At 51.0% G+C, this 12,670-nt stretch overlaps 1 protein-coding gene and 1 pseudogene across 2 annotated transcripts in view; both read right to left on the reverse strand.

The window, feature by feature from the left end:
* The window catches only part of LOC310920762 (olfactory receptor 14J1-like), a gene marked incomplete at its 3' end in the record, with an annotated part of 1,005,486 nt that overhangs the window by 942,995 nt on the left and 49,821 nt on the right, over positions 1-12,670 (reverse strand). The gene's annotated exons all lie outside the window — the stretch shown is intronic.
* On the reverse strand, positions 2,606-10,787 carry LOC310920779 (olfactory receptor 6M1-like; annotated as a pseudogene). Its single transcript has 2 exons — positions 9,882-10,787; positions 2,606-2,616 (listed from the first exon to the last, which is right to left on the reverse strand). The product of its transcript is annotated as an olfactory receptor 6M1-like (transcript).

The raw sequence follows: 12,670 nt of genomic DNA on the forward strand, positions 1-12,670 counted from the left end.
GACAGTTCCATGTGCAACTCACTTCCCAGCTCTTGTTCATATCTGTGCTCTCTCTACACCACGGCCTGTGCCCAACCAAGGCTAAGATATCCCAATTCACAAGCTCCACGGTGCTCCCCCTTCATCTCTTATCTGTTCTTCTCCAGGTGTTAATGACAGGGTGCCCAGGATTCACCTTGTCAGTCAGCTCTGGCTGAGGCTGCTGCTCAGGCTCAGCACATCAGCAGGCAGGAGCAGGGCTGAGCCTGGCCGTGCTGGACATGCTGCACATCCCCGAGGAGGAGAGGCAGAGCCCGGGACAGGTCTGCAGCTGTGACAGGTGAGCCGGGCTGGGGGGACAGGGTAGCACCCATAGGGGCATCCTGACATTGCTGGGACACCCTGGGAGCCACTGGACAGCCTGACAGACACAGGGACATTGTGATACTTATGGGCACAGTCTGGCATCTGTTGGGAGTGCCTGAAACTCATGGGGACATTCTGGCATTCCTGGGGGACACCCTACCAGCTGCCTCTTGTCCCTGGCAGCTCCAAGCCACTGCCGGTGGCTGTGGCAGGGGTCCCACAGCGTGGGGACGAGGGTCCCGGCAGTGTCACCCCGGCGGTGTCCCCAGGGAAGCTCCAGCACTTGTGTGACAGCCCCGACATCGCCGACATCAGCACCGAGCAGGCGGCGAGCCGGGAGGGCGGCCCCGTGGAGAAGCGGCTCGTCCCCCTCCCCAAGGCGGACAAGCGGGTGCTGGGGAGCCGGGGGGGTTTGGGGAGCCCCCGGGGGCTCGGGGGGACGTGGGGCTGCCGCCCCGCCTGGCGCAGGAGGGGGAGTTGCCCGGGCTGCGGGAGGCTCGTTCCTTGGGGCCTCTCCTCGATGGCCACTCCCGGCTGGGGGCGGGTGCCCAGCGCTCCTTCTGCAGGGAGGTGGCCCCTGCCCGGCTCCGGGGGGACGTGGCAAAGCAGTGCCACGGGCCCCTCGGGGCCTGCCGGGAGCCCCTGAGCAGCCCCGAGCCGGCGGTGCCGGGGGAAGGGAGGTGACAGAATCCCCCCGGGAGGGCCGGGTCCCCATCCCGCCCCCTGGGCACCCCGGGAGCTGCGGGGCTTGGGGACACCGTGGTGAGGGGTGGGCACAGGGGTGGGCACGGGGGGTCCTGGGGTGTCCCCGAGGGGGACCAGGGCCATCCCTGCCCTTGGCAGCGCCGAGTTGGCTGTGACCGAGCTGGAGGCGGCCGGGGGTGCCCCGGGTCTGTCCCTGCTGTGCCGCAGCCCCCGGGCCTTGGACACTTCCCTGCTGAGCGTCTGCGTCCAGGTGAGACCCCCAGGGCAGCGCCGGGGGTTTGGGGGGCCGGGAGCGCGCAGGGCCCCGTCCCCGGGAGGGAAACACAGCCCTGGCCCCCGCGGGGATGGTGACACGGGGACGGGCACAGCCCTGGGGCTGCTGCGGGCACCCGCGGGGCAGGAGGGGTTTGGGGGCTCCCGGGGGTCCCCGCCCCGCTGAGCCCGGCAGTGGCTCCACAGCCGCGCTCCGGCCGGGATTCCAAGCGGTGCCGGCTCCGCCGGGACCAGGACGGACACTTGTGGCTGTCGGGGCTGGCGCCGAGGTTCTGCAGCCTGCGGGAGCTGCTGGGCACCTCCGGGCACTGGGGGCTGCAGGCACAGGGGCTCAAATGCTCCTGGAGGCTGCCAGCTTGACCTGCCCCAGAGGTGACACGGGGGGACATTGCAGAGAGGGGCTGTGAGGTCACAGAGTGGCAGTGATGTCCCAGGGGGGGCTGTGTGATGTCCCAGAGGGGGCTGTGCAATAGAGGCACCTCTGTGGCTGTGTGTGATGGAGGCACAGAGCAGCTGTGATGTCAGAGAGGGGCTGTGGGACATCACAGAATGGGTGAGTGAGGTCACAGAGTGGGTTATGACATTACAGAGTGTGTTATGTGAAATTTTTGATCAGCTATGCCGTAATAAAGGAGAATGTTTGACATTGCAGAGTGACCGTGTGACATCTGAGAGCAGCATTTGACATCACAGAGCATGCCAGAGTAACATCATGGAATGGGCCATGACATCACAGTGCAGGCTTTGACATCAGCTATGACTCTCAGAGTGGCATGTGCCATCACAAAGCCATCTGTGACATCACAGAGCAGAATGTGACATCACAGCAGGGCTGTGTGAGGTCACTGGGTTGGTCACTCTGCCCCAGCCCCACTCACATTTCCCCCCAGAGAAGTCTCCCCTGCTGCTCGTGCCCAGCAGGGTCCCCTGTCCCCCTGGGTCCCCCCTGCCCCCAGCACTGCAGCCTCCCCCAAGGATGTTCCACAAATCAACCCCCAGAGCCCGACACGGGGACAAGGGCTGGGCTGTGTGACCAGGACATCAAGGACAGGGATTATCCAGGTCACTGTGGCCTGGGTTGGGTTCCCCAGGGCAGGAAAGATGTCTGGCAGCTGCAGCAGGGTTAGGGAAGGGCTCCAAGGTGGGACTGCAGCCCTTGGACTGTGAGGAGAGGCTGAGGGAGCTGGGCTTGTCCAGCCCTGAGCAGGGAAGGCTGAGGGGCTCCTGATCCCAGCCTGGCAGTGCCAGCCAGGAGGTGATGGAGAACACAGAACCAGGCTCTTCACTGGGGGCCTGGTGGGAGACAAAAGACAATGGGTGGAAGGGGCAAGAGGGGAGGTTCAGCCAGGACAGGAGGAGATTAAATGAGTCAGGTTGGTTTCATCATTTGCTCACCACCAAAAGCAGCCTGACCCCCTTCTCCATCCACCACTGACAGCTTTGCAAATCAGGAATTGTTCAGGCTGTTTTATTCCCACTTCATGCAGAGCATCCTGATTCAACAAGTGAACTGTGTTTATATCTATCACAGAATCATCTTTGCCTAAAATTGATTTTGTACAGAAATCCCTTGTGAATGGTGGACATGTCAGATGTTGCTGGGATGTCTGACATTGCTGAGGGAAGACTTTCAACGTTTCTTAAATTGTATCACATTTACACTTTTTATGTTGGCAATGAAGGGACATTTTCTGTGCCTCAGAGTCCCACCAGTTCCCAACCCAAAGGACAAAACCTGAACAGTTGGACAAATGGACTTCCCTCCATACCCAGAGCAGAGCTGCCTTGTCCCAGAAAGTCCCTGGCAATGCAGGGATGAAGGGAACAGGACAGGCTGTGGGGATCAGGGGCAGGGCACAGCCAGGGATTTGGGGTGGTTGTGAGCCCAGGGCAGGAGCCGGCCCTTGGCCTTGCTGAACCTCATCCAATTGTCCTGGGCCCATGGCTGCAGCCTGTCCAGATCCCTCTGCAGAGCTTCCTGCCCTCCAGCACAGCCACACTCCCACCCAGCCTGGGCTCACTGGGAACTGACTGAAGGGGCCCTCGATGTCCTTGTCCAGATCATCCATCAGGAGATTTAACTGACCTGGCCCCAATCCTGAGCCCTGGGGACACCCCTGGATGTGACTCTATTCCTCAGCTGCTCTGAGTGCCAGGGGCTGGATGAGGGAAATGATGGGGTGGAGGTAAGGACAAAGTCTGATTGATTGTCAGCCATGAAGGGTCTTGATTTTCAGATCTATTCAGACTGCACTAGGAGGTCCTAGGGATAATATCAACTGGGAATTGAAGATAGCTATCCATAAACAGGAAAAGAAAATGAAACAGGAGAAAACAATTCTCTCTTCATTGTTTTCAATACAGTATATTCACTTTCAATATACTTCTGAAATCTGTCTAATAAACCACAGAAGAATTAAAGACTTAAGTTTTTGCCAGGGGCTTGTCTTGTTTGAGTGTTTTGAACAAATGTTAATGAGCCTTTGTCAATGAATTTCTCAGCTCAAGAGCTGAAGAAAAAAGAGGCCTCTGGAAAAGGAAAGTTCATCAGCAACCTCCAAGTGGCTGAGGATCCATCCTGATCAGAGCAGCAATGAACAGAAATGGGCAGAGCTTTGTGGCTGCCCCAGCTCTGGGATGGGCCCTGGGCCTGGAGCAGGAACAGCTCCTGAGGGCCACAAGGGCACAAGGGGCTGTTGTGCTGGCCTGGATGTCAGAGTCTGTCTAAGGATGTGATATGCCTCACCACTGTCTCCAGTGGTTGAAGACCAAGACCCCCAAAGAGACTGGAGAGAGCCCCTGGCCTGGCTGAGGTGGGGCGCCTGCCGAGGACTGTTATGCATCTCCACGAGAACGGAATGCAAGAACAATAGCAGCTGGTTACAGTGGACTGAGCTGACCATATTAGAAGGGTACAGTTTGCAGCTGGTTCCTGAGCACCCAACCTTAACACAGGTGCCTGCCTCGGCTCTGTGCCACTCACTTGGTTCTCTTTGGCTTCGTGCCACTCGCCTTGGTCCTCACCCCAACCAACCTATAAAGACTCTGCAGCTCCCGTGCACCCTTTGTGTACACCCCACTGGAGAAGATCGCGTCTATGGGCATCTCCACGCCTTGAGGATTCCGACTCTTCACGTTGGTAGCTATAACCCCCTCCCCCTCTTTCTCTCTCTTTCTCACTATTCTCTATTTTCTTTCTCTACTATCGCATTGTGGGCGCTAAATAAAAGTGCATTTTTTGTTTAAGCAAACTGAGTTGTCCCCTGCTGTGTCTTTTGTGCTTTGAGATCTCCAAAACGAACCATCAGGTTCCCTGCATATGTTTGCGGACTCTGACATTAAATTGGCGTCATGGACAGGATCTTGATAGACTGTGGAGTTGCGGGTTTTATATAGTTTGTAGAAGGGGAAGGACCCTCATCTCAGCCGCACCCAGCACACCACTTCAGTGAGCGCTGTTAGAAAGCAAGGGGGGCGAGGGAAAATTCCCGCAAACTGTATACACCCAGGCGAATAGCACTCTCTGTCGTCAGGATTTTTCAGAAACAATCTCACTGTGCAAAAGATGGGACTCTGTGTGTGTTTTTATATGTTTTGAGCTGCTTGGTGTAGTTGAGGAGACAACAGGTTTTTTTGTGAAGAAGTGCCTCCCAAGCAGCTGGGTCTCCTCTCCCATTCCAGGGAAGTGAAGGGAAACACAGTATTAGCTGTGCCATTTTTTGTGTAACTTTAAGAATACCTCCCTGAGAGTGGTTTTTGTCCCTTCACAAAAAAAAAAAAAAAAAAAAAAAAAAAAAAAAAAAACAAAAAACCTGAAGATTCTAGTACAAAAGATAAGGATATTCTTTTTGCTTTGTTAACAAAGCATGGTGCTAGACCTTCTCCAGCCGGAGAAGAGTGGGCACAAGATAATTGGTTTAAGTGTGAAAACATTGTAGATAGAATATATTCTTTGCAACATGATGCTAGGTATAAACTGGGCAGAAATAAAACCATTCTTTGCTCAGTTTTGGGGGCCTGCCTTTCGGGAGCTTTAAAAACCCATTTTAAACGGGTAAGTGAAGAGAGAGTAGAAATAGAATCCCTGCAAAAACAATTTGAACAGGAAAGAAATCGAGAGGGAGAAGTAATAGAATCCCTGCAAGATTTGGTAGAAGCTTTGCAAAAACAATTAGAACAGGAAAGAAGTTGGATTTATTTGCTGGAGATTTCCCTTGCAGAAGAGTGGAGCAAAAATTCAAAACTTGTAGATTCACCAAAGGAAACAGGAGGAAAGGAGATATACAGCATTAAACAGATATACCCTCAGAAAGAATTAGCACACATGCAAAATTGTGGGGAACTCTGTTGCTCCAACTTGAGACCTCTTGTCAAAAGAGAATTTAATTATATAAATGAAGAGGTTCATGACCCCTACATAACCACCAAAGAAATACCATACACAGCCACTGAATTAGCTAAATTAAAAAGAGAATACTCCAGACATCCTAATGAATCAGAGATGGAGTATGTCTTTAGAGTTTCACTTACTGGGGGTGACCAAATGAAATTAAGTGAACAAGAAGCAAGTGGCTATTGGGGACATGGAGCTTTCTTAACAACAGGGAATACACGTGCTCCATGGTCCCTGACACAGCGTGCAGCTTACTGGGCAGGGGGACTAAGCCCCCTTGAAAGGGGCGACCCTCTGGCAATAGTCGGCACCCCGGACCAACTCCTAGAAAACATACACAAAGCTGCATGCTTGTAAATGATACATGAAAGAAAATTGATTTATGGCTACGAGTCACCAATGCAACAGCCTGTCAAACCCAAGATTATGACCCCTCTAATTCGAGGTTTGCTGGAGTCTCTTAAACCAACAGTAATTCTTTTTCAAAAAACAATAGCATCTATCACTCCGGTAGATAGGCTTGAAAGATTTCTTGGACACACAAGTGATCAAACCGGTTCCGCTGACTCCACTGACTTCTCGCCTTTTGCTACTCCTAGCACACAATCTAACAGCAGTCATAACAGTGGAAAATACGGACCAGTGAAGTACTCAGAGGACAAACCCGAAAAACCCAGAAAAGTCAGGCACATTGCTTCTCCTAACAAAAAAACAGAAAAGGGAAAACAAATCTCTAACCGGCAGCAGTTGTGGTTGCTAGGGCTGAAAAGGGGACTACCTCGAGAAGTAATGGACAAATTGCCTTATGATAAATTGGTTAAAATAAAATTGCTGCTTTTTGAAGCAACTGCTCACCAAGCCCTTGGCCCTATTCATCCTACAGATCCTTTTCAGGTAGAATGGAGATTTGCCACCTCAGGATTGTCATTATATATATGGCAAAGGGGTCCTGAAGGCCCGATCAGATCTGTCAGCTCTTACTCCTGTGACTTTAAAGATGCTGAAAAGAAGTACACTACTTGGGAGAAAGGCTTGTTTGTGGTTAGCTTAGCTCTCATAGAAGTGGAGAAAATTGCACAACAACAACCAATTGTTTTGAGAGGCCCCTTCAAAGTTAAGTCAGTCACTACTGGGACCCCCCCACCTGCCGGGGTGGCCCAGAGGGCCTCAGTAAGACAGTGGTCTGCTCAGATTGAACATTATTGTAACATCTTCTCAATAACTAAAGGAGCTGTGAAAAATCTAGCACTACAAGAAACAGAAAACTTGGATAGCATCCAAGACAAACCTGCCTCAGTCATTACCCCTCCCTTTTCCCCCAAACAGCCAGCAAATCCTTGGTTTACCGATCCTTCTGCCTTTTGCCTGACAGCTTCAAGCATAATTCCCGCACTATGGGGACCAAGTGATTCCAGCAATCCAGCACATTGCCCTGGACAGTCTGTTTTGGTGGACCTCCCTACTGTAAGGGGAAGTACCACTAGTGCTGAAAACCCCTCTGAATAAATATACATGGGCAGCCTTTGATGGTCTAGGGAAAGAGCATCGAATAAATACAGGATGGGCAATTTTCATCATTCTAACCTTCTGCCTCCTCGTGGCAAATTCTGTTGTGCTTACTTTCCACAGGAGAACTCCGAGGGACATGAAGGCCATATAAACCATGATAAATATTTTAAACAGAAATTTTAAATAGCATTGATTCAGAAATGTTAATGAACAAATTGGTTGCCACAATTTGAGATTTGACCAAATTACAACAATTTTTACAATTGTCCTTATTGGCTTTGGGGGACACTTCAGTGGTTGTTATTAAACATATTACCAAATTGGGAAAAGATAAATGTGAATGATAGCAAATTGGTAATTGATACACCTGGTGCTACACATAACAATGTTTCTTTGTCCCTTAAGCTGCATCCAGGCACAGCTTTGGATGCAGATGGTTGTTGCCTCAATTATAAGGCAAGAAGAAGAAGGAATTCTTCCTACTGAAATTTGGAAAATGGTTTGGGACAATGCAAATTATTTTGAAAGGGAATTCCAATCCTGGTGGAAATTGGTGAACTTTACCTATAACCCTAATACCAACACAGTTACAGCTTTTGTGTTAACAATAGGCAATGCATCAGTGCATCTGATATTCCCTATCATTGCATTAGGTATAAATCATGATGGAGCTATTCTCTATCCTTCCGAGCATAGAGAATGGGCCCGTCAAACTGGTGAAAAATGGCAAACTGTTAATTTAGAATCTTGTGTTGTTAGGGAGCAGCAAGGTTTCATTTGTGAAAGTAATGCAATCATAGCTCAGGACATTTCTTTAGACACTGAGCAAAATATTTGTCATTTTGAAGTACATCCTAACGAAGCTCCTGGAACAGTGCTCGTGTATATAGGCAATGGGTGTGCATGCTTTAGGACTGTCTGTGATGTTGTAGTTGTAGAAAATGTAATGGTAGGTACTAAAAATCACTTTAATTTTTGTGTTTGTAAATTTACCACAATTACAGGATGTAACTTCTCTTATAAAGCCCCAGTCACGTCCTACCATCTTTTACAATCCAATTTCACACTGATTCACCAGATAATGCCTGTCCCCATTGGAACGAACCTGACCCTAGTTAAGCAATTGTTGCTTCACCAGGATTTAATAAAAATTTTGAAAAAGATCAAGGGAAATGGACAAAAAACTTTTGTAACAGTCCATCATATGTGAAGGAAATACATCATGTTATGGAAAGAGTAAAAAAGGATGCTGAATACACGTGGTGGGATACCCTTTTTGGGTGGTCACCTACTGCTACAGGTATCCTGAACAAAGTGTGTCATCCTATTGTTGTCCTTTTGATTTTGGTTTTGACTGGCCTTGTTTTATCAATCATTTTATACATCCTAAATTGGAAAATGATAAAGCAGTTGACACATTTGGCATCTATAATGGTTAGTTAACATCCCTTTTGCAAGGGACATTCCTAAAGTTATTGACGTAAAATGCACTACCCAGACAGCAAAAGTTAAGCATGTAAAAGCAGTTTGATTTGAAATGGTTTGTTGTTTTGATTAATGTTGCTTTGTCTTAGTCATGTTAATTAAAAATTAAGTTTTTTGGTTTTGTTTGTTTAGAAATTATTATCATTTTAAAATTTTAAAGAATTTTGTGAAAGAAAATTGTCTTCAATTAAGTATTTGAATGAAAATTGTAATTGTTTATTTTAATTGATGGTATTATATTAATTATTTAGTAATTTGAGTTAATATTTTGAAAATTTGTTATAATAATTGTGTTGTGAAAATTGTTATAATCAATTTCTTTAATTTTTGTTTCATTTTTTGCTTCTATTCCCTTTCTGTATTTTTCCTTCTTTCTCTCTCTCTCTCTCTTTCTCTCTCTCTCTCTCTCTCTCTTCTGCACCCTCTCTATTGTCTCTGCTTTTCTGGGATATGCTGCCAATGTGGATGAGTCCTGAAGACTTCACGAGACTACGGAACCTGCTGATGGAAGAACACCTTCGTCGTCAGTCGTGAGTCACGGGGTGGTGTCAGAGTCTGTCTGTGGATGTGTTATGCCTCACAACTGTCTCCGATGGTTGAAGACCAAGACCCCAGAAGAGACTGGGGAGAGCCCCTGGCCTGGCTGAGGTGGGGCGCCTGCCGAGGACTGATACGCATCTCCACGAGAACGGAATGCAAGAACAATAGTAGCTCGTTACAGTGGACTGAGCTGACTATACTGACCGTGCTAGAAGGGTACAGCTTGCCGCTTGTTCCTGAGCACCCAACTTTGACGCAGGTGCCTGCACTGGCCCAGTGCCCTCTTTGGCTCCATTCCACTCACCTTGGTCTTCTTCCTGACCAGCCTATAAAGACTCTGCGGATCCCATGCACCCTTTGTGATCACCCCACTGGAGAAGATTGCGTCTATGGGCATCTCTACATCTTGAGGACCTCCGACTCTCCATGTGGTAGCCATAACCCCCTCCCCCTCTTTCTCTATCTTTCTCACTATTCTCTATTTTCTTTCCCTACTATCGCATTGTGTGCACTAAATAAAAGTGCATTTTTTTTGTTTAAGCAAACTGGTTTGTCCCCTGTTGTGTCTTTTGTGCTTTGAGATCTCCAAAACGAACCATCAGGTTCCCCGCATATGTTTGCGGACCCTGACACCTGGCAATGGATTTGTTCAGGGCCAGGACCACAGATTTGTTCCCAAGGCTGCAGATGAATGGATTTAAGAGTGGGTACAGGACTGTGTTCAGCAGAGCTCCAGTTCTGTTGGTGCTCAAGGAAACATCTCCTGCAGGACACGTGCAGAGAGCAATGCAGCTCCCACAGGCAATGGATGAGGTGATGGGATGGGATGGGGAGAACACGTAGTCAAAGCTTCCTTCCTCTGGAAGATGCAGAACACAGAACAGGATGCAGATGTCAAATGCCAGAGTCAAACATAAGGAGCCCAGCACAACCCACGGTAAGAAGACAGAGTCTGTTTTCCAAAGCAGGCTGGTGTCAGAGCAGGACAGTTTGAACCAGGGGGAGTTGTCACAGAGGAAATGGGGGATCTTGGAGCCACAGAAAGACACCTCAGAGAGGAAGAGCAGCATTAGCTCAGCAGGACAAAGCTGAGGACCCAAACAGCAACACCCAGGTGGACACAGAGCTGAGGCTTCATGATGGCAGCACAGAGCAAAGGGTGGCAGATGGCAACACAGCAGTCAAAGGACATGACAACCAGCAGGACAAACCCTGTGCAGCCCAGGGCAAAACAGAAATGGTTTTGGGCAAAGCAGCTGCTTAGTGAGAGAGTGTTCTGACCAGAACTCAGCATCACAGATGATTTGATGCTTGTGGAAGATGTAAATGAGATTGCCAGGAAGGCCAGGCTGGAGATGAAACAGTCCATGGGGGTTTGCAGGTGGTGATCAACACACACGAGGAAAATGATGGTTGCATTCCCCATCCCTGTTGTCAGGTACATGAACAGAAAGACCCGAGAGAAAAACAGCTGCAGCTTTGGATCAAGCTCTGGGAAACCCTCTAGGATGAATTCAGTAACTGCTGTTGCATTTTCTGGTGCTGAATTCCTGCTCATCTTGCTGAGACAGGAACATGGCAAAAACAAGGGTGATAATTTCCCAGTCTGGACAAACATTTCTATCCTTCCTTCTCTGCTTCTTTCCTTTCCTGCAGTCTTGCTATACAGCACAGAGATTGCACTTCAATCAGTTTGTTGTCCAGTACTTTCTAGGGGAGTACTTTCTCTTCCTTCCTTCCTTCCTTCCTTCCTTCCTTCCTTCCTTCCTTCCTTCCTTCCTTCCTTCCTTCCTTCCTTCCTTCCTTCCTTCCTTCCTTCCTTCCTTCCTTCCTTCCTTCCTTTCTTCCTTCCCTCCCTCCCTCCCTCCCTCCCTCCCTCCCTCCCTCCCTCCCTCCCTCCCTCCCTCCTTCCTTCCTTCCTTCCTTCCTTCCTTCCTTCCTTCCTTCCTTCCTTCCTTCCTTCCACCCTCCCTCCCTTCCTTCCTTCCTTCCTTCCCTCCTTCCTTCCCTCCTTCCCTCCTTCCTTCCTTCCTTCCTTCCCTCCTTCCCTCCTTCCCTCCTTCCCTCCTTTTTTTTTCTGGAATGAGGTGTCTTTACCCTCCCAAAATCACTGCCACTTCACCTCAGCCCTGCACAGCACGAGGCCTTGACCTCAGCCTTCCCAATGTCACTGTGATCTCCCAGAAGACATTTCTAGGCCCCAAAATTACTAAAAGCAGCAGGAGGCTCCCAAACGTGCCTCTTGCTTTTCCTCCCTCTAGTCCCTGACTCCAAGAGCAAAAATCATCCCATACCCCACTGCAATCCCAATCCCTCCCAAGCTTCATACCACTCCTACAGTTCAATCCTCACATTTCTCCCCTCCACACCACCCTACACCACAGTGCCCTACCCCCCTACACCCCACCCCATCCCATGCCATGACTTCAGGGGAGGAAGTCCCTTCCAACCAGGCCTTCAAAACTTCCAGGGATTTGGGGGCAGCCACAGACTCTGGGGCCAACCTGGCCCAGGGCCCCACCGCCCTCCCAGGCTACAAGTCCATGCCCACATCCCATCTCAGCCGGGCCCCGGCAGCGCAAAGCCCTTCCCTGTCTCCTCTCCCTGCAGGCCCTTGCCAAGGGTCTCTCTCAGCCAGAAATTCCCGCTCCTCCCTGCTCTGGGCCGGGAGCTGCAGGGTGACTTTTTGCCCGTGGCCCCAGCCCAGCCCAGAGCCGGGGCCAGGACCTTTCCCCGCGCCTCTGCGCCCGCCGCCTCCCTTCGCCCGCAGCCCAGCAGACGCAGCTGGCAGCTCCCCGGGGGCTGCGGCTCCTTGCCAGGGCCGGCGCTGGGGCAGCTCCCACCCGGGCCCCGGGCCAGCAGGGACAGCAGCCCAGGCAACGGCTGGGCCTGGGCCAGGCCGGCCCCGGGCCCCAGAGCAGCAAAAGCTCCTTCCCCTGCAGGCCGGGCTGGGCTCTGACCAGGCTCCCCAGGGAATGCTCAGAGCCCCGAGGCTGCCCCAGCTCCAGGAGCCTTGGCACACCCCTGCCAGGGATGCCCAGGCCCCCAGTGCCTGGACTCCATCATCCCTCTGGCTCCCTCTCAGCTCAGCCCCTTCTGCCATTCTCACCTTTGCACAGCCCTGGCTGTCCTCTCCAGGGGCTGACAGAGCTCTGCCGCCTGCGCCAGGAGCAGGGCAGCCCCAACCTTCCAATGTTCCACTGGCTCTGGGACACCCCAGCGCTGGCAGCCCCCAACATTCCCTGCCTGGAGACGCTCCAAGGGAAGCGTCAACAGCTGCCGCCACTCACCACAACCCACCGGCCACTGAGCAGCCCCGGCCTGGGCCCCTGAGGATTCCTCTGCACACAGCTCGGACAAGGGCCCTTTGCCTTCCCCCAGCCTGCACCAGGCAAGGGTCACATACACTTACACAGCTCT

This window comes from Zosterops lateralis, assembly GCF_965231275.1.
Source record: "Zosterops lateralis genome assembly, chromosome: 31".
NCBI lineage: Eukaryota > Metazoa > Chordata > Aves > Passeriformes > Zosteropidae > Zosterops > Zosterops lateralis.